General features: G+C 36.2%; 1 long non-coding RNA gene across 1 annotated transcript in view; it reads right to left on the reverse strand.

Moving 5' to 3' along the window:
- LOC306650437 overlaps positions 1-21,114 on the reverse strand; it is a 75,157-nt gene extending 54,043 nt beyond the window's left edge. Inside the window, exons 1-4 of the long non-coding RNA XR_013760928.1 lie at positions 16,916-21,114; positions 14,959-15,006; positions 12,871-12,949; positions 565-749 (exon numbers count right to left, since the gene is read on the reverse strand). This is a non-coding gene — a long non-coding RNA (uncharacterized lncRNA). The remainder of the gene's footprint in view (positions 1-564; positions 750-12,870; positions 12,950-14,958; positions 15,007-16,915) is intronic.
- Positions 21,115-21,467: the final 353 nt, after the last annotated feature.

Raw genomic sequence — 21,467 nt, forward strand, 5'->3', positions numbered from 1 at the left:
ACCAAAATCTAAAAATTGAGGTCAGTGATCCAATTAAAATAGGCTATTTCAATCCAACATTGCTTTTTGCATACTAGTTCTATCCTAATAATTTCATAGGTATTTGTCATATATCTGTATGACATAATTTGTTATGTTATTGAACTTTTTAACATTTTTATTACAAAATACACATCCATATTTATCAGCAACAAATCAATATAGAGTTGATTTGATGAATGATGTTCAGTGGCAACTTAACCATGGTACCAGCAAAAAGAAATAGACTATCTTAACATTAGGATATTCGCAAAATATACATACTTCTATATATTGTAACATGGAATAAAGCCTAGAAATCATAAATCTCTAAACATAGGCCCAGTCACTAAAATTCCAACCCCTCTTCTATCCTAAATCCATATCTTCAATTTACTTAATATAAAGTAGTTTAGCTATCCCTCTAAGCAATAAAGAGAATCATAATCATTCCTCGAATGCAAAATATCAGACATTTTTCGTATTAGAAATATTCCCTGACAGTCTTGTCCAGCATACACATACCTCTGCAATACAAAAGCCCACCTGATTCTCAATGTTAATGTTCATAGAGCTTGATATCTTCTGCAATTGCATCATGTAAAGGAAACATCATATCATACATATTTTAACAGCAAGACATTTGAAAAACATACATATATCCATGAGTTCCATACATGCAGTAGCCTTAATAAAATTCCATATTCAACAGTTCTGTGCATGTAGTATTCCTGGAAAAGAAACCCACAGCAAAAGTCCAATCAAAGGAATTTAATTTACATCATTCAGAGGTAGTCTACTTCTTTATTCACATTTCTACATAGTTCAAACTCATGGCTAGCAATCTCTATATTTAATCAAGAAAATGTCACAAAAAAGTTATACTGAGACACTTTGTAAGAGTGCATTCTCAAATGTGCTTAAAAATGCTTCTTCTAATTAATATATAATGCACTTTCAATGTTCCCTTCTTCTCTATTATCCTTAACTAATCAAAAAAGGAATCCAAAAATGAATTCCATTCTAAAGCATTTAAGACTACATTTACCAAGCGTGTTTTTAGAAATTTCCTTAGGAAAACAGCTCTTTTATCACAGAAACCATTTTAAAAACATCCTAATAAACTCATTAAAAATCAATGTGGGGCTGGGGATACAGCTCAGTTGGTGGTGTGCTTGCCTAGCATGCACAAGGCCCTGGGTTCAATCCCCAGCACCACCCCTCAAAAAATATAATAAATAAATGTGTTTGTGTTTCACTATTAGATTTCAGAAAAGAAAGATTAAAACAATATAAATAAAAAGAATAAAAATACGTGCTTAATTTCATTCTGACTTTTGTAGAATACAAGAAATTCATATACATTCCTTATTCAATAATTGTATTTGCATTGCAATACTATTATGCAAACACAATTCTCCTAAGTATTTGGTTAGACTCATAAGCTTATTATGACCAGAAAAAAATTATTGAATTTGAAGATTCAGAGATGTTTTACATACTAGCAATAGGGGGAAAAGGATCTGTTTGCTGTGTATGCTTGTGAGTATTACATATGTAAGGTTTTTAATGGCAAAGGTCACTGCAAGAAAAACAAATACTTTTGGCTTTTTTGTTTTCAAACCCAATATGTGTAAAATTAAATATATACTTCAAAGGAAATATTAAGTTCAGGCCAGCATTAGTCTCTTGTCTTCTTGGAGATGTTGCATAGGGGGAATCTTCTAGCTGAAATCAGGAAGTGTTTCCTTTCTATCCATATAATTCTGCAGAGTTGCTTCATGTACTACAGTTTGAGAAATTTGCACAAAAATTTTATATATTTGAAATATATATTAGAATATAGATAGAATATATAGAATATAGATAGCCTTATGAACTTGCAAAGCTGTGCTTCAGATGGCCATTATGAGAAGATTTTAGAGAGTTGTTGGCTTGATGCTGTGGGAGTAGGCAAGTGAATAGAGTAGATCTAGATAGGGGGTCTTGAGGGGAGTGCTGGTCAATAACCACTTTCAGTAGCTCTGTGGTCTGGAGTTTATTTAAACTTTCACAGTAGTTCAAAAATAAAAACACTCTAAAAGCTCCAAAAGAATGTATAAACTATAATTTTTTCAATGCTGGAATTAATTACTCAAAGTATACATACTGCTTATCTATGTTATTGGACAAAAAGGCTTGCAAATCTACCCTAAATCATCTGGGCTTGTATTCAATGTTTCCTTCTAAACACATTTCTGGAGATTCTAAAGGTCTAGAGGAATGTGATTGAAAGGATGCAAAAAATTTTATGGACACAGGAGAATGAAATATGCCAAATTCTGTGTTGTGCATATATAGCATAAAATCTCATTATTCATGCACCAATAAAAAATTATAAAAAATCTTTTGTCAAATGCCTAACAATGAGGTTTCCAGTTTTTATTTTCGTATAATATGCTCTAAATATTTTCAACTGATGTCATTTTTGTCTTCTCTATTTCTAACACTTGAGGAAGAAGGGACTGTATAGAGGGAAAAGAGGGGCGGGAGGGGTGAGGGAGGAAAATAACAGAATGAGTCAAAAACTATTACCCTATGTAAATGTATGATTATACAAATGGTACACCTCTACTTAATGTACAGAGAAACAAGATGTATCCTGTTTACAAAAAAAAGTAAAAAAAATAAAAATAAAAATTTTAAAAAATGACAACTTCAGATTGATAAAGAAAACCTAATGAAGTCTACCATTTTTTCCCAACTGCATTCCAGACAGATGAATTAAAGAAGCTCAGGAAGCAAGGGGACTGGTTAAAAGTAAAAGATGACAAAGCCTTCAGCCACAGAAGTAGTACCAGAACAGTCATATAGTGGAGTATGAAGAGTGTGTAAAGTTTCTAACCAAAATCCTTATTTTATGCTGTATTATACTGCAAGAGTAAGAACTACTTCCTCATCTCTTCAGAATTAACAGTGAAATAGAATAAACTCATTTTAAGAAATGTTTATAAATAGGAGCTGGGATTGTAGTTCAGTGGCAGAGCACTTGACGAGCACATGTAAAGTACAGGGTTTGAACCTCAGCACCACATAAAAATAAATAAATAAAATAAAGATATTGTGTCCATCTACAACTAAAAGTAATTTTTAAAAAAAGAAATGCTTATAAATGAATCCATAATTGACATTACCTTCAAATGATTTTGTTTTTCCCACTTTAGAAATAAATTTTGATTGTTTTCTTTTATACCAAGATGCATGTTCTTATTATATGTTCATTATAGTAATCAAAAGAACATATAATCAATATATTTTCCAGGTCAAAGAATTACATATGCATTTTCATTCATTTTTATGTGCTCAATTACTCTCTTATCCACTAACATATAACCTCCGTTATATAGCAATGTCCTCTTGATATCTGAATGGAAAACTTCAAGTGAATCAGTTATACACTATCCTACAGATTTATTCTCCAGTGGGCTAGCTTTAAGGAGTTTGAGACACCTAATAAAATTCTCATTCCAAAAAAAAAAAAAAAAAACCCAACTAGAAATATGGAAGAATATCTCTTTAATTAATGAAATAGACAACTTTAAAACAGTACAATTTCCCTCACTTTTTAAAAAATTCTAGCATCATGGCACAATTTTAAAAAGGACTTATTCTTGACCTAACCCCTAATAAAGAATAGGATAAGGGTAAAGCTGAAGGGCAGACTTGGCCTTCACTTAATGAACCTACTATTCATTCATGTATTAATTCTATCAATAATTTTGATAGAGTATACCAATGAAACGAAATTGACTATTTTTATTCATTTTATTCATCATTTTACCAATTATGTCAGGCCTCTGCGACAGAGGTGGGGAAAAAAGGACACCATATCCTCCAGTGATCCCTTAATATTTTCATTCTCCTCATAAAGTAACAAAATGAGAAAACTCCACGATATCTTGAAACTACTTTTCCAAATTTTGCCATGTAATCATTTCAGGCAAATTAAAATCAACAACAACGTGGCTTGTATGAAAATGTCATGATGACTTCAACATTTCTAATGGATGCATTTGTTGCTGTTACTCTGACAGGCCATAATGCACTTGACAGATAAAATGCCTACTTGGTCTATATAATTTGAATACAGTGCCTAGATGAGTTCATTAAAGAGGGTAATACCTAATAGCTAAGTTAACTAGAAATTATAAGGTCAACTTACAAAAAAACTACAGTAACTCATTCTCAGAAAAAGGACAATTTTAACTAACATTTTATTATTTTATTCAATTCAAGTCAATGTAAAAAGTAAGTCTCTTTGTTTCAAGTTTGGGTTTATTATTCAGCTGTTACATCATGGAAAATAACTGACTTGACCTGAATATATCCATATTTTTATCACTTGTACACTGAAAAGGTCCCAACTATAATGACTAATTTTATAAAGTTTCTAAGAAAACAGACTATTATAACACTATTCTCATAGAGAACTACCATAAAAGACACTAATGAAGTCATATCCAAAGGAAATAAAATCATTGCAACAAAGAGACTCCTGAGTTGGATGTGGTGGCACATGCTTGTAATCCCAGTGGCTAGGGAGGCTAAAGCAGGAGGATCAAAGCCTGGCTCAGCAACTCAACATGACCCTGCCTGTATAAAACATATAAAAGGGATGGGGTTGTGGCTCAGTGGTTATAGACCTCTGGGTTCAATCCCTGGTATGAGAGAGAGAGAGAGACACACTAATGTATTCTCATGATCCCTGTAGCACTATTCAGAAGATCCAACATATGCATTCAACTGAGGTGTCCAAAGCAGATAAATGAAGAAAATATGGTATGTACATGAGTGTGTGTGTGTGTGTACTATTATGCATCCATTAAAAAAATAATGTAATTTATGACAACATAGGTAGAAGTGGACAGCATTCTACACAGCCCAGTAGGGTGACAGTTATGGTATGGATATGAGGCATCCCCCAAAACTCCTGTGTTCATACAGGAATAATCAGAGGTAAGATGATTAGATTAGGAAACTTCTAACCTGAATCAATCCACCTTAGTTTGAATGAACTGACCAGATAATAACTGTAGGCAGAAAGGGCATGGCTAGAGGAAGTGAGTCACTAGGGATGTGGCTTGGAAGTTTTCATCTTCACTGTGTCCCCCCTTCCATCTTCTCCTTTTTTATTTCCTGATGCTGCCATGAGCTGAGCAACGTTCCTCTGCCAGGCCCTTTGGTCATGATGCTCCACCTCATCTTGGGGCTCAAAACAGTAAAATCAGCCAAAGATAAACTGAACCTCTAGAACAGTGAGCCAAAATAAACTTTCACTCCTCTAAGTTGTTTTTGTCAGGTATTTTGGTCACAGCAATGTAAAGATAACTAAGACAGTGAGTATAGTTAGCAAGTTTAATATATATTTTATAATAAAGAACTTGAAGAAAATATTTTGAAGGCCTCTAACAAAGAAATTATAAATATTGGAGATAGGAATGCTAATTATTCTGCCAGATGTGTTAGCTCATGCTTCCAATCCAAACTCATCAGGAGGCTAAGGCACAAGAATCTCAAGTTCGTGGCCAGCCTGGACAACTTAGCTAGACCATGTCTCAAAATAAAACTAAAGGAGGGGTTTGAGATATAGCTCAGAGGCCTTGGTTTCAATTCCTAACACCACAAAAGAAAAGAGAAACACTAAATACCCTGATGTGATAATTATATCCTATATTCATGTTTTCAAATTTTCTCACTGTAGCCCATAAATGTGTACAATTTTATATGATAATTTTTTTAGAAAAAATTAAAATTTACTGACAAAATTTAAAACCACTATCACATGGCATGAAAGAGCTAAATACAGGTATATAATAAGGGAGGCAGAAAATAATATTTATTGTAAATTTACTGGTTTCTGGGATTTTATTAATCAAAAGATTGTGGGTAAAAGTCTTCTTTACCCAAAGTGTGTTCAATTAAAATGGATTTAGAATTGGTTGGATTTAGTCAAACTTAGTGAAATTTGAATCTAGTATTTGAACAGCTGAGTCATTCTTAGGAAGACAACAAAAAGCTTGCATTTTCAAGGACAACTTTCAAAATTCATTTGTCATTTCCTCACTTATAAATATGCTTAAGAATATCTTACATTACAATGCCCACATCCATATAAATTAATAGTCATATAATAGCACTTTCAGAAAATAAATGCTTCATCTGAATATAACCACCTCATTGTTTTCTAAGTGTTGTGCCTAGGAACAACAGCATCTGCCAACTTATTGAAAATCTAATTTCATACCTAAACCTAATTAAAAGCAGAGACCCCCAAACTGGGACCCAGCAAACTGTTTTACTAAGCCCTCCTCCAGGTGAATCATATGTACATTAAATTTTGAGAAGCTCCAATTTAAATAAAGCTGTCTAGAAATGCCCTTTACCCATCTTAATAAATATAGCTAAAACAGACACTTGATCAGCAAATCTTGCTAATCGCAATGTTAACAAAAACACAATGCTCCCTTATGTGGTCACCTCAAGAAAGACTACAGAATCTTAACTCAGAGAAGGTGGTTGAGCCTCACTCTCTGAAGGAATACAAACATTGCTATGCAAGTGATGACTAACTTCTCCACCATGTCACTGTTACAAAATACAAATATAAGCTCTCTTAATGCCAAAAAGAGAAACATCCTAATATTACTCTAAATTTACATATCTACCTTCATAACAACTTAGGACATGTCCCAACCACTATAGTTGGATTCTTTATTTCCTTTCCTCCATTCAATGCACCCAAAATCTACTACTAATTCATCCCTTCTATTATTCTTGCCAAATTATTCTAATAGAAATTAGCCTGACTGGACTGAAAATTCCTTGGCAGAGATAAAAACTAACATCAGGTTGAATTATCCCCTAACACAAAGACGAAATGCTTCCCTCTTCCAGAGATTCTTATTTATAGAGAATTTTCTTCAGGTCATTTATACAGAAGAACCACCAACCAAATTGGGATGAAGCTTATACAACAACTACTATGTGTCCTCTCAGTTGTAACAAACATTACAAGGTCAAAAAACCTACATCTAAACTAAACCTCAACAGATCTTTGTTTCCCTCCTTTCTCATTCAACTGCACACTTTCACTTCCATCAGTTGGAAGGGTAGCTCAACTTTCTCAAGTGATTCAATCAGGATCAGGAATATCATCATAAATCAAAGTTGAATATACAAAGCTAGAAAATATAGCTCAATAAAGGAAAAATCCAGAATAGGACTTGTCTACCTTACTTTGAATGTTCATTTCTCCATACCCCAAATAGCTTTTTAAGACACACTAGTCACTTTTTACAGTCACAATATTTGCACAGATATTGCTCATTAGTATGAATATATTTATATACATCCATAAAATTCATAGACTCTAGCAACTAAGATGACTATTAGATGATAGGATCTTCATACTTATAAACAGGTTTTTTTTCTGAATTAACTATTTAATTAATTACCTAATCCTATATTGTCAACTATAGGTAACAACGTATCGCTCATAAAACAATAGGTAAATATTAAGCTGGACATGCTGATGCATGGTTGTAATTCCAACTACTTGGAAGGCTGAAACAGGAGCATACCGTTTGAGATTTAGCAAAACTCTATCTTGAAATAAAAAATGAAAAGGGCTGGGGATGCAGCTCAGTGACAGAGCAACCCTAAATTCAATCTTTGGGAACTCCTCTCCAAAAGGATACAGGAACCAAGTGGAAGATTATCTAATGGCCAACAATCTAACAATTTGAGCACTGGTATAATTAAAGTATGTAAATAGTATATAAAATAATGTCTACCTGGGTTCAGTCCCCAATATCATAAAAGGAAATATTACAGGATATGATGAGATAAAATACATAACTCAAGAAATGTTGGTGTTTAGCAAATCTTAATCTCATGTGATCAGCATCATTCCCTTAACTACATAACATTCAAAACTTCTTGCCAAGATACAGAAAATGACATTAAAAGTACAATTAGAGGGCTGGGAATACAGCTCAGTTACCACTTGGACACATGTCCAAGTCCCTGGGTTCAATCCCCAAATTGGTTCTGAATGTAACTTAAGCATTGGCAAAAACTATAAATTCAATTTATCATAATCTAAGTAAATAAAAAACCATCAATTTCTCATTCATCTGGTAAATGTAGAAACTAATTCACAGTGATTAGGAACATGCTCATGAAACGTTCATAGGAGTTTGGAACTGAGTGACGCTAGTAATGGGGTGGGAATGCATAGTACAGAGTCCTTACACTCCTCAATTTATCACCTGAAATGCATAATGGAAAAGACAAATCTGAAATCTATCAAGGATATTAACATAAAAGACACTCTACGAAAGGAAAGTATACTAATAATCTTTAACCAACTTTTGTCTACTGAACTGGAAAAAAAAAGTCCAGTCCATTCTCCTTCACCAGAAAAGTATTAATGGGAAAAACCTTGTAAAATATATGTTCTAAGAACTTACATTCATATTATTTCTGTCTTGAGTCCTTAAACTGACACTTGGCTGGACTTCAGAGTAATCTTATTGAGCTTCACTTCATCATGCTCAGTAAACACAGCTCATCATAAATCCAGCCAAGGTCTTTACCAAGGTCTTTTTAAAATCTAATTTTAAAAATAAATAAAAAGAATGAGGCTAGGGTTATGGGTCTGTGGTAGAATGCATGCTAGCATTCAAGAGACCCTGGGTTCAAACCCTAGCACCAAAAAAAAAAAGAAAAAGATCAAAGAATGAATTAATGCATATAAAGTACATCTTCATCCATGGACAGTACTCTTACCTGGTAAAATAATTGATTATTTTTACATGGCAAAGGATATGAAAACACCAGCAATGTAATTCAACCAACAATAGGAACTATAATTCAAGGGAACAATAGGAAGAAACAAACAAACAAAAAAAAAAAGACACTGGCAGCAGGCAGATAGGCATACTGACACAAATACACATACACACAATGATCTACCTTAAGCTCTTTTGTTTTACAGAACTAAATTGAGTGTCTCCCCTCCCAACATCACAACCCCAGTACTGCAAAGAGAACACAAGGGTGTGCTTTATCACTGAGCAATATTCCCGTCACTTTTTATTTTTATTTTGAGACAGGGTCTTGCCAAGTTGCTGAGGCTGGCCTTGAATTTACAATCCTCCTGCTTCAACCTCCTAGTATCTGGGTACAGGTGTGTATCACCATGCTCAGTTCTGAATCTAGTGTTTCATAATAAACTTCCATAAGCAAATTGTCCAATAAGCTGAAATAGGAACATTCAAATGTCACCACAGATAGATACAGTACCAACGACTTGCTTATTCTCCCCAATAATTTATTATCAAGGAATGTAAGGACATAGAATATAAATTAAAACTACAAAAAATTCCAGATAAGTATAAATAAATAGTATAAAAGAAGAGAGGTACAAGTCAAAACAAAATCAATGTGGGTCAAAGAGATGAAGCAAAAGTTCAAAAAAACAATTCTGAGGGAGTTCTCAGTCGACTTCTAACATCTCTAATACAAAAGGGTTCTGGTTAACTGTCCAACTTTTCTTGTGGAAATAATAAAGTCCATTGCTACTATTTTGGATACATTTCTCCTAGTAGACATTTATATACTGATTACAGGAACTGTTTAATTTCAACTGTATATTTGTTACTAAAGCAAAAATTATATAACTTAAACTCTTTCAATAATGATACAAACTTCATATAAAATAGGAAACAGGCATGGTGGCACACACCTATAATCCCAGCAGCACGATTCCAAGTTCAAAGTACAACTTCCCATCAGCAAACAGATAACAAGCTGCTGAAGGTTCAGATGATCATTAGCATTTTTAGAGATTAAATACTTTAAAATTAAGGTCTTCACAATTTTAAAGACATCACAATTGCACACTTAGCAGACAATGGTATAGGGTAAACCTAATTTACATACACACTGAAAAACAAAAATTCCTGTGATACACCTTTTTTTGAGGTATTTGCTTTGTTCTGGTGGTCTAGATCCAATCATCAGTAACTGTGATATACCTGTATGTTAAGCCCTGTATTTTAATGATTAGCAAGATGATGTTGAAAGTAAACATGTTAGAGTAGACAGACAGGTAGATATGAGCTAAGGGGGGGATATGGGAAAAAGAATTTGGGGTCTACCCCTGCTGGTCATGTCTCCTAGGAACCATCTCCATATAGTCCACTCACCAACAGACAATAAGTTTTATAGATTCTCAAATTTCTCATTGGAAAGGACAAAGAAAACTAATCTCTGGGCCTGGATGACCCAAGAGAAAGCTGGAAATACTCAGTAAAAGCACCTAAGGTCATAACTCCCTAGAGTGAGGGACAGCTCACCCAGTAGATCATATGTCCAGAAAGATGGGAAGGATACCTCATTCTCTCACATACTCTTTCTTTATTTTCCAGATGGCTGCCCAGATGTCCATATATCAAGAGTCAACCCTCAGGTGCAGCATTTTAAACAAATGGGATAAATTTGACCTTCAAGAACTCAAAAAAATCAATTTTATTTTGCATGGAAACTTGGTCATAATATAGAGACCTGGAGATAAAGAAACATGGCCTGATTTTGGAAACAAACTTAAACATCATGCTTTTCCTGCTATAACTAAGGAACGTCGACAAGTTCCATATGTTCAGGCTTTTGTGGCCCTTGATAGACAGTGCACAACTCTGTAAATTGAACCCAGTTATTATGATTTTCTTGAAAATTCTACCTCCCCACCCAGAGCCCAATATGAGGAAATAAGGGAGGAGCCACAATTGACCCAACCTGAGATGCCTTTAACTACCAAAATAGAACCCTATGTTCCCCACAACTGGGCAAAGTACAATCAGGTCTTGTAGATCCCTGGCCACTTTAACCAGGACCCCTCAGTCTCTAGGCTCTATCATGTACAAGAGGATGCAGAGCCAACAGGTCATTGTGTCCAAATTCCATTAACCACTCAAGATCTCAGAGAGATGAAGGAAGATCTGGGAAGATTCAGTTGACCCTGAAAGGTTTAATAAGGAATTATAGAGGTTAACTGTGACTTTAAACTGTACTTGGACGGATGTAGGTATCCTGAATCAGACTCACAAGCAGAGAGATACAATAGGGCACGCTGCAATATGATGATGGGGCTCAATCGACAAACTGTTAAGATTCCATGGGGGCAACTGCTGTTCCTTCAACCTAACCCCAGTTGGATTATAACACTACTGACGGAACATAAAGGAGAAATCACACAGTTCTATTTTTGTTAAAATGTATGAAACAGTCACATCAAACCTGTGAACAATAACAAATGATCAACATAGATGAAGATCCCAATGAAAACCCTACAACCTTTTCTAAAGTTTCAGGAGGTTCTTGGCAAACATACCATCCTTAAACCAGACTCCCCAGATGGAGAATCAGTTTTAAAGGATAAGTTCATTACTCAATCTGCCCCCATCATCAGTTGAAAATTACAAAACCTGGCCAAGGGCTATTACCTTAAGGCAACCACTTCATCTTTTATAACCAATAAAGAATGCAGAGGAAATGGGGAGGGTAAGGATTGGACAAAAGAGGAGAGAAGGACAGAGAGGAAAAAAAAAGAAAAAAGGAAAAGAGGTAATTCCAAGCCAAGTACTGGCCACATTATAGATCAGACAATCAACTCCAGGTTGTCCTCAGGAGATCCCATTTCAAGAAAATTGTCATCATCGTGGAAAGGGAGCACATCAGAAGAACGAATGTCACAACAGAAAGAAGCCCCCGACACCCTGCTCTCTCTGCAACTGCCTGGCCACTTGAAAAAGGATAGACCCAAGGGCCAAAGGAATCATAGGTCAATCCTTTATCCACTGCTGGTCCTGGACTCTGCTCTGTCCAGCTCCCCATTAGAGACTGCTAACAACCAAAACACTCCAGAGCTCAATACATTGTACATGGTGAATGAGATCATAAATTTTCTTCTGAATATAGTGTCTGCCTACTCTTTGCTAACCTCCCTCTCTGAATCATTTTTCTGTGTGTCCTGTGGGCCAAGTGGGGGGTAGATGAAAGGCAAACAGAACAAAGGTTCACACATTCCTGAAGCTGTATATGGGAGAACTTCATATGCTCCCACCAATTTCCAATTATACCTGACTGTCTCACTCCTATTTAGGAAAACAAATGGGAATTTACTTTTTCCACCTCAACCACAGACTTTGCTACAATAGAGGCTCCAACTCAGGCCTTGAGGAATGCAAGTTGAGCTAAATAAACTCTGAGAGCTGGGCGAGTAAAACTGCAATAAGGGCAATTAATGATCTCCCTGTAAAGATTTACCTTAGGGACCCAACTCATTTTCCACATCTGAAACAATACTCCATCAAACCTATGGCAAAGGCCAGCCTAGAATCACTCATTGACAAGTTCCTAAAATATGAATTGTTAAAAGCCTTACATTTGGGCTGGGGAGATAGCTCAGCTGGTAGAGTACTTGCCTTGCAAGCACAAGGCCCTGAGTTTGATCCCCAGTACCACAAAAAAAAAAAAAAAAAAAAAGCCTTACATTTGCCCCTGCAATGTCCCTGACATCCTCATAAAGCAGGAAAACCTGGAGTATAGAATTGTGTAAATCATCTAGGCCATGAATAAAGGCAAAATACCTATACAACCTTTGGTATCGTCTTCGGAATAATCACTCCAGATACTCCATGATTATCTGTGCTGCATCTAAAGAATGCCTTCTTTTCATATCCTTAGACCCATCCTTCAAATATTTGTTTGGCTTTGAGTGGGTAGAAAAAACAGGGTAAGGGACAATACCTAACTTGGACTCTTCTTTCCCAGTTATTCAGAGTAGCACCACTTATTTGGACAAGCTACATCAAAAGATTTATAGAGCCTAAAATTAAAAGGAGATCAACTTGTACAATATGTAGATGATATGCTGATTTGATCTCCCAACAGGAGTTGGCTTATGAGCCTGTTGTTATAACCTTAAAAATCCTAACCAAATGGTTCAACTGATTAAACAGGAAGTCTATTACCTGGGCCATATATTGTCCCCAGGTAAGAGGTGTTTACCCAAGAAGTTCAAGGCAACTGGAAAACTTCCTCTCCTGATCACCCAAACACCTCTCAGTATTTTCCTAGGGCTCATAAGATACCATAGACTGTGGATAACTGGGTACAGCCCACTGGCTAGGCCCTTTTTAGATATTTTTAAAAGGGAAACACGAACAGAGCCCTAATCTTTTGGGCACCTAAACAGGAACAGGCTTTTAAAACACAAAAAAATGTGTTGCTTCAGGCACCTACTCTGTGGCTTCCCAGAACAGACAGATCCTTCCAACTATTTGTGACAAAAAGGTAGGGAGTAGCCTTGGGAGTCCTGTACCAAATCTCAGAACCAAATAATTGTCCTGTGGGATATTTCTCCAAAAGATTGGATTCTGAATCAGGGCTAGCCCCCTGGCCCTGAGCAATGGCCACTAACTGCTATTAGTTTAGGAGGTTTCTAAGATTACCTTCAAACTTTCAGAGATGGCATATATCCTACAATTTGAATTCATAGCTTATTAGAAAACCAAAGGGCCTCACTGGCTTACAGATGCCAAGTTATTCAAGTATCAGTCAATCCTTTTAGAAAGCTGACATCACTTTATAGAGATGCGTTTCTTTAAATCCAACCACTTGTTGCCTATTCTGGGGGATTGTAGGTAATGTCCCACAGGCATACATGGCAGTAGTCACTGTGACAATGGTGTGAGCAAAGGCCCACCACTCAGGCTGGATTGGAACTCCATTCAGTGGACTTGTAGTGCTTGTCTGTAGCCTTGAGAACATCTGCGATAAGCGGAGTTAATGACCTTTTCATTGGTAAGAAGCTGCAGTCTATGTAACCAAAAGCTTGGTGCACGATAAATGGATTTTGCTTCACTACCACCTCGAGTGAGTCCCAGTGTCTGTGTGTAGGTGACACTGTCGCCCTCATCCCTCCAAGGAAGAAACCCCATTCAATAGGGGAGCAAGTGCCTTTTCATTCTTGTAATAAGGTAACTGACCTTATACATGAGCCAAAATGATTTACAGGGCTCCCCATTTGGTTGATTCGGACATAGTCTAGTTCTCTAATGGAAGTAGCTTTGCTTAGAATGGTATCAAAGTTGCAGGCTATACAATTGTGTTCCTCCAAGTTATCACTGAGGCAGAGGCAATTCTTCCAGGAACCTCAGCCCAATAGGCAGAGTGGAAGGCACTCACTTCCATTAGTTAGAGTTAGCAAAAGGCCAAAAGGTTACCATGTACACAAAATATAGACACTTCTTTTTAGTGGTCCAAGTCCATGTAGTTATTTGGAAAGAATGGCTACTTTGACTGCTAAATCACCCTAGTCAAATATGGACTCTAAAATTTAAGACTCTGAAAGGCAGTATAGTGTACTGGACCAAGGAAGCATCAGGAACATGAAAACCAAAATCATGAGGTAGCACAGGGCAATAAAAAAGGAAACCAGCCATCCAGAGGAGCACCATTACAGAGGTCCTCAGCTTTATCCTCTGGGAAAAGCTGTCCACATCCCAATATACCCAAGAGGGGAAAAATATTGAAGTCACAGAAAATTATTTAACACCTGAATCATGAAGAATGGAACAGAGTAGGCTAGCTAATCTATATTCTTCAGTCCATTCAATGAAAGTTTTATAAAAGGCTTACTTGACACTTGCTATTTCTGCCCAAGAGTCTCTACCAAACATATAAGAGATTATTCACAGGCAAAAGACCCTCCTAAGAATATGATGGTCATGCCACCTTTACAACCCCTAGGGCACTAGGCCTCACCACCTAGTTCAGCATATACAATGCCAAGGCATATAATTGGAAGGAGACCAGAAACCAAATTTTACTCACCTACCTGCTTCCAAGGGCTATAAATTTCTTCTGGTTTTTTACAGATACCTACATGGAGTGGATAAAATTCTTTCCTATCAAGACAAATTAAGCCCTGGAAGTATCAAAAGCCCTTCTAAAGGAGACCATACCCAGGTCTGGTTACTTTGATTTCTCCAAAGAGATAATGGGTTCATCTCTCAGATTACTTAGCAGGTGATAAAGATCCTAAGAATTAAATATTTCCACCCCTCTTATAAGAGATATTATTCCTCAGGAGAAGCTGAATGGGCTAACCCATACTATAAACTATACTCTGAGAAGATTCTCATTACCCTGGTTGGAGCTTCTTCCTACAGCCCTTATTTGGGTTGATTAGCTCCAAAAACTCACCTTCAGCTTAGTCCCTTTTGAGATGCTATACAGGAGGCCATACTTACACCCTGACTTGATGCCTGACACTTATAGGACTGGCCTAAACCAATACATAACATCTATAAGAAAGTTCTAATAGGCAATATGCTCCTATGGATGAGAACAAAGCCACATTCCCTCTTTATAAGCTCTTTATAAACCCAGAAGTCAAGTCTTAGTCAAGACTTGGAAAGGATTCCCAGGAGAACCCCTGAGAGAAGGGCTACTTTATTTTTCTCTCTAACCTCTCAGTGGTGAAGGTGCCTGGGATTGCTAGCTAGATTCACCACACACCCAGATGAAGCCCTAGCCAACAGAGAACTCTGTGCTTCAAAATCAAGATGTGACTATATGTACTTGTGAGCCCACAGAGGACCTAAAATTCCTTTTCAAAAGGACAATGGGTAAGTAGATCCCTCATGAATTCAGAGGCCCCATGCCTTCTCCTCTGCCCAGTTCTGGACATCTTCTTTGTCAATTCCTAGTTCTTTGTCTCTCTGCTACCTTCCTTGTGGATTAAAACCATTTTTGTTCAATATGCCTCCTATACTCCTGATCTCAGTTCATTCTTAGCTTCATCCTACTCCCTGAGATGTCCTAACATCCTTGCCTATCATTCAAGCAGAGTTGAAAAATCACTAAAGACTGCCAAACAATTCATGCCCATAATGTTTTGCGATGCATGGACCCCACCCTTCAAGAGAGGTGAACAGCCTATCCCCACTGGCCTTTATGATTGGGCTTAGACCAAGACAGAGATGTCCTGTACCTGCCACTGGGACATGACACAACAATCTCTAACTTCTACCCAGAGGACAGGTACTTTAATCAAGCAACATCTTTCCTCTATCTTTTTAAGAGCTCATTAGTTCTAGGGCCACAATTGACCTCTATGACACTTATAAGCCAGATCAATTTGCAATCAGTCATCCCATTCCCCAGGGACTTCAGTGGGAAGACTTCCTATAAACCAATGTAACTTGACCATCAACATCACTGACTTCCTAAAAATATTTCACCTTCACCAGGGATTCTAAACAATCAACTTGGTTTGGCATAACACCCAAAGTTTTCAATTGCTAGTCCTTTGTACTGCGGACTGGGAGCCAATTCTGCTCCCGTCCATCCAATTGTTGAGCTGGTGGTACCCCATGGCTTCAACCACATCCCATCCATATACACTTAAACATGCTGAAGGATACACCAAAATATTATTACAAGGCACTATACAAAACTAGGTCTGGTAAATCCTAATTAACTTGAGTGAACCCCTTTCTAAAAATGGCCAACTAGTTTAGGGTATTAGCCTCAGATATCAGGCAGGCATGACTTCTTACCACAAATATTTCACTATAAGGAAGTAACAATAAAATATCTAAACATTCATTTTCTAACATAAAAATTTCAGCAGTCATTCTTCATTCATTCACTTAGTGTTTCTTATACAACTATCGTATATTGGTGTTTGGACATGATGATCAATCACAGACCACCAAAGAAGACAAACACACAAATCATCCTAAAACACCAACAGGATCCATGTGAAGGCTTTTAACATACTTACTCTGATCCATAATATATGCTCCACAAATACTCTTTCATGCCTGGACATCACTTAGAACCCTAGGACTCTGGTACTCTTTGTTTTCAAGAGTTGATAGTTTCATTTTTACATCCTTACTTCCATCTCACCAGGTGCCTGTTACCTTCTGTGATCCAAGATCTTCCCTTTTAGCTTTCAACAACATACAAAGTTCAGAAAAAAATAATTACCTCAGAATATCAATGAAAATAAAGAACATTTGAAGAAATGGCAAAGTACTATACTAGAATAGCCATATCTATGTGTTCCAAATTTTCACACACAAAAAAAAAATCAAGATTTTGTTGAGAATAATGTGCTCTAAAATATCTAGTGAGGCACAATGACTGGATTTCAGATTGTAAACTTAAGCTCAAATTCTGAAATCATTATATTCAGACAAGGTCCCATGTCATCATGAACCTAGCCAAGGCCTCTGCAATATACTCTTATTTCTCCTGATAAGGTTATATTACCTGGAATGGTTTATGTCTCTGTCCCAAATGCAGCTAATATGGTTTTCAGTGTCAATGCAACATCACTGAGTAGGATCCACACTGATGACACCATGAAATTCAGTAGCCAAATTCTCTCTTCCCTTCAGACATCAATTAAGTTAACAAAAGAACATCATAAAAGCCTGAAAAAGTTTCAACACACAAATAACCCATTTGAGACTCAAATTTAATTCTCTGACTACAATAAAATTAAATAATCATGATAACTTGCCTTGCTTTATTTCACAGAATTCACACACTGTGATTACATGTACAAACAAAACCAAGGGAACTAATATGCAATTATGAATAAGACAGAAACATCAAATTGGATAACATGCACTTTATATTTTTCCCAATTATATAAGTAATGGCTGTAAATTACTGCTTGTTGAAACTGATAAATAGTTGAGGTAAACATACTAAGAAGAGTGTGTATCTTCTAATCTTTGAAACAAGATGTCAAAGTATACTCACTGTCATGTACAACTAAAAATAACAAATTAAAATACCAAAAATCAACTGCAAAAATTCCAAATAACACTATTATCATATTGTATGTAAATCAGTTACCACTTGTAATATTGTATTACAAGGAATAATCTCTAAGAAACTAAACCTCCAGTGCATGAACTTCAGACTTCTAAAATTTGACATGTCATAAGAATGAACTAATGAGTTTAAGAAAGTAGAGAATTCCCCAAGTAACATTAAAAACTCTTTAAGGACCGATCTTAGGGTATGGACACTTCAGTCAGGGGACTCAGGCCAGGGCCTGGAGATACCTTGGGGTACCTGCAGGTCAGGCTGCACCTGAGGTCTTTCTACTCAGTGTGTTAGTGGCTGCCATCTGGCTGCCTCCTTGCAGGGTTGCTCCTTTGTGTGAGCACATCCCTGGTGGTCTTTCTGCATGTTGAAAGGACATTTAGATCTTGGGACTGTAGCAAGATGGGGCCTGGGGAAGTTGAAGCCCAGGTCCATTGGATTGCAGTTGGGTTTGTGTGGGCCAGAATGGATCTGGCAAGCCTGTGGAAAGTCAGAGACTAAAGGCAGTTCCCTGGTGGGGTGTGTGTGTGGCGGGGGGGACAGGTTGAAAAAACTGAAGAAAACTGGGCTCTCTCCAGCTCAATGAGTCCTTAAGTATGCAGGGATGGGAGGGGCCAACTACAATTGCTGGGAAGACTTATAAAAGAGGGTATAAGGGCATCTTGCTGTTGGCCCCAACCAGTCCTGGCACCCACTGGACTGGAGCTAACATCAAACTTCAGACACCCCACTTATCAGTAGAGAAGGGAAGCTGAGAAAATTTTTGTTGAAAGCCAACAGAAGCAAACATTCAATTTTCCACTGAGACCTTCCTCCTCTTTTTTTTTTTTCTACCCTCTCTCTCACACCTCTACCATCTTTGAATCCAAATATTTTTCATACATCAATTTATTGAGGAATGGGATGTATCAATAGTATATGACAGCTTCATTGTGCATTCTTATATTTTTATTTTTTTTAATCTGTACATATTTTTTTCTCACCTTCCTGTCTCCCTGGATTCTCTTTCTCCCTTCTCTTGCACTAAAAGCCAACCTCTATTAATTCCTTCCTCGCTCTTACTATAAATTTTTGCCTCTATCCTCTCTCGCTCTCCCTCATAAACATCACATTTTATACTACTTCTGTTCCCTCATTGTCCATCATTTGAAATGGTAAACCCTTTTAGCAAACTTACTGTTTATATTGCAGCCGATAATTGAACACTTCATTTCTGTCTGTTGTGACAAAACTTTAAGTGCCTTAATATGAGCCATTTGGTTTAAGGTGGTATATAGTTTGCATTGGGTGCTATAAATATTGGTCTCCCCCTTAAAGGTAAGTATTGGAAGTCTTCAGGGACACTATTAGACTACAGAATCTGTACTGCCTTAGCTCCATACCACTAGATGAGAAGACACACACACAACATGAAAAAACAAGGGAACAAATTACCTCAAACAAACCAAGATGTTCCAACAATAGAATCCATAAACAGCACAGTAAAAGCAATGTCAGAGAAGGATATTAGAAAATAGTTAGATTTAACTTAACAAGGAAGGAAACAATAAAACAAATTAAAAATTCAATGGAACATATCACCAACAGACTAGACCACTTGGTAGACAGAACTCAGACAAAGAAGACAGAATATATACTCTTGAAAATAAAGTTGACCACACAGAGAAGATGGTAAGGATCCATAAACAGAACTTCCAAGAAATATGAGATAACATGAAAAGATCAAATTTAAGATTTATTGGAAAAGACAAAGGTATGGAGATACAAAAGAAATGCACAATCTTTTCAATGACATATCAGAAAAAAAGAAATTTAAAGGCTGTGAGAGAAAAAACTCAAATTATAGACAGGGGGAAAACAATTTGGATCTCTGCTGATTTCTCAACACAGACCCTTAACACCAGGAGGTCCTGGAATAACATATATCAAGCTCTGAAAGAAAAAGGATGCCAATTGAGAATTTTATATCTAGAAAAACTAATCTTCAGAGTTGAAGATGAAATAAAAACATTCCATGATGAACAAAACTAGAAAGCCTGCACTACAGAACATTCTCAGCAAAATACCCCATGAGGACGAAATGATAAAAACAAACAAACAAACAAAAAAACCGAAAACCTGCAAAGGGAGGAACTACACTAAAGGAAAGGTCAATCAAAGGAGAAACTAAGTCAAGTTAAAAACCAAAAATAAACCAAATAGACGGGTAATATAAATCATATCTCAATAATAACCCTGAATGTTAATGGCCTAAACACATCAGTGAGAAGACACAGGCTGGCAGATTAGATTTTAAAAAAGGACCCAACAATACGCTGTCTGCAAGAGACTCAACTCCTAGAAAGACATCTACAGACTGAAAGTGAATGGTTGGAAAAAAACATAGCACACACATGGACTGCGTAAACAAGCAGAGGTTTCCATCCTCATATCAGATAAAGTGGACATCAAATCAAAGTTAGAAGGGATAAAGAAGGACATTTCATACTACTTAAGGTAATCATGCACCAAAACAAGATATAACAATCATAAATACATAAGCCCCAAACAATGGAGCAGTTACATACAACAAACAAACTCTTCTCAATTTCAAGACTCAAATAGACCACAACACAATAATACTGGGTGACTTTAACACACCTCTCTCACCACTAGATAGATCTTCCAGACAAAAACTAAACAAAGAAACTACAGAATTAAAATAATACAATCAATGATTTAGAATTAATGGAAATATAGAATATTTCATCCATCATCAAGCAAATACACTTTCTTCTCAGCAGCACATGGATCCATCTCTAAAATAGACCAAATGTTATGCCACAAAGCAACTTTAGGCAAATAAAAAAAAAAGAAATACTATCCTGCATTCTATCAAATCATAATGGAACGAAACTATACATACATGATAAAATAAAAAACAGAAGCTACTCCAAAACTGGAGACTAAATAGCATGCTATTGAATGATGAATGGATGAAAGAAGGAATCAAGGAGGAAATAAAATAATACTTAGAGGTAAATGAGAACAACAATAAAATATACCAAAATCTCTGGGACTCTATGAAGGCAATGCTTAAGAGGAAAGTTCATTGCAGTAAGTTTATATATTAAAAGAATAAAAATTCAAATAAACAACCTAAAATTACATCTCAAAGCCCCAAATAAAGAAGAACAAATCAAAACCAAAAGCAGCAGAAGACAGGAAATAATTAAAATCAGAGCTGAAATCAATGAAATTGAAACAAAAGAAACAATTCCAAAAATTGACAAAACAAAAAGTTGGTTCTTTGAAAAAAATAAATAAAATTGATAAAATCTTAGCCACACTAACAAAGTGAAAGAGAGAAAACTTAAAATACTAAAATTTGTGATGAAAAAGGGAATATTACAACAGATACTACTGAAATACAGAAGATAAACTATTTTGAAAATTTATATTCAAATGAAATAGAAAAACCTGAAGACACTGACATATTTCTAGAGAAATAT

Source organism: Sciurus vulgaris (assembly GCF_902686455.1).
Source record: "Sciurus vulgaris genome assembly, chromosome: 2".
Lineage (NCBI taxonomy): Eukaryota > Metazoa > Chordata > Mammalia > Rodentia > Sciuridae > Sciurus > Sciurus vulgaris.